The 740-nt window shown below is 34.1% G+C and overlaps 1 protein-coding gene across 1 annotated transcript in view; it reads left to right on the top strand.

Moving 5' to 3' along the window:
* Window positions 1-740, top strand: part of MAP7 (microtubule associated protein 7) — a 156023-nt gene that overhangs the window by 69356 nt on the left and 85927 nt on the right. The gene's annotated exons all lie outside the window — the stretch shown is intronic.

The following is a 740-nucleotide window of genomic DNA, read 5'->3' as shown; positions in this document are numbered from 1 at the left end:
TTCAGCAGGTCTGGGTGAGACATGGACATCTCTGTGTTAAAGGCCCATACACATAGGTGGTTTTCATACAAACCCTCAAATGAGAAGTGTTTTGAAAGCTTGTTCTATAAGAACTATTTTAAGTATCATGTTTTAAAGATTAATTGAAAAAATTCATGTCAAGAAATGAGGAAGATTCACTTTGTAGTTTGGAACTCGTAACTGCTTAAGGCACCTTTTGCTGTGGCAGGAGGTGAGCGGGTGCTTGACCATCTGTTCCTGGGGGCCATGAAACTTTCTGAAGTTACATGGACAGCTTTTCAGGGTAAGGGGCCAATGGCTTTCCTGAGATTTGCAAGGGTATTCATGATCTAAATAAGGGCGTGGGAGAGGCAGAAAATAGCTTCCCATATACTGAGACAGTAAAATATAATCATGAAGTGACCAAAAGACAAAATTTTTAGATCTGCTAAGGAGACTGTTATGAGAATACCATTAATTCCATGAGAAAAGCATTGAACTTTAATGATTTAATTTTATCATTATTTTTATATTCCTGGAATAAAAACGTTTATTTTGTTGTTGCAGTACACGGCACAACATCATAGGGTGGCAAATAAGTGGTTTTGATGCTCTACATTAGGGAAAAATGAATATAAAATATTAAAATTTATCGAGTACTTATTGAGCGTAAAAATTAGAAAGCAAAATGATCATTAAAGTAAAACAACTTTTTTTTTTTTTTTTTTTTTTTTTTTTTT

This window comes from Lipotes vexillifer, unplaced genomic scaffold (assembly GCF_000442215.2).
Source record: "Lipotes vexillifer unplaced genomic scaffold, Lipotes_vexillifer_v1.1 scaffold1572, whole genome shotgun sequence".
Taxonomy (NCBI): Eukaryota; Metazoa; Chordata; class Mammalia; order Artiodactyla; family Lipotidae; genus Lipotes; species Lipotes vexillifer.
Note: the sequence above shows the minus strand (reverse complement) of the source record. Positions and strands in the feature narration are given on the sequence as shown.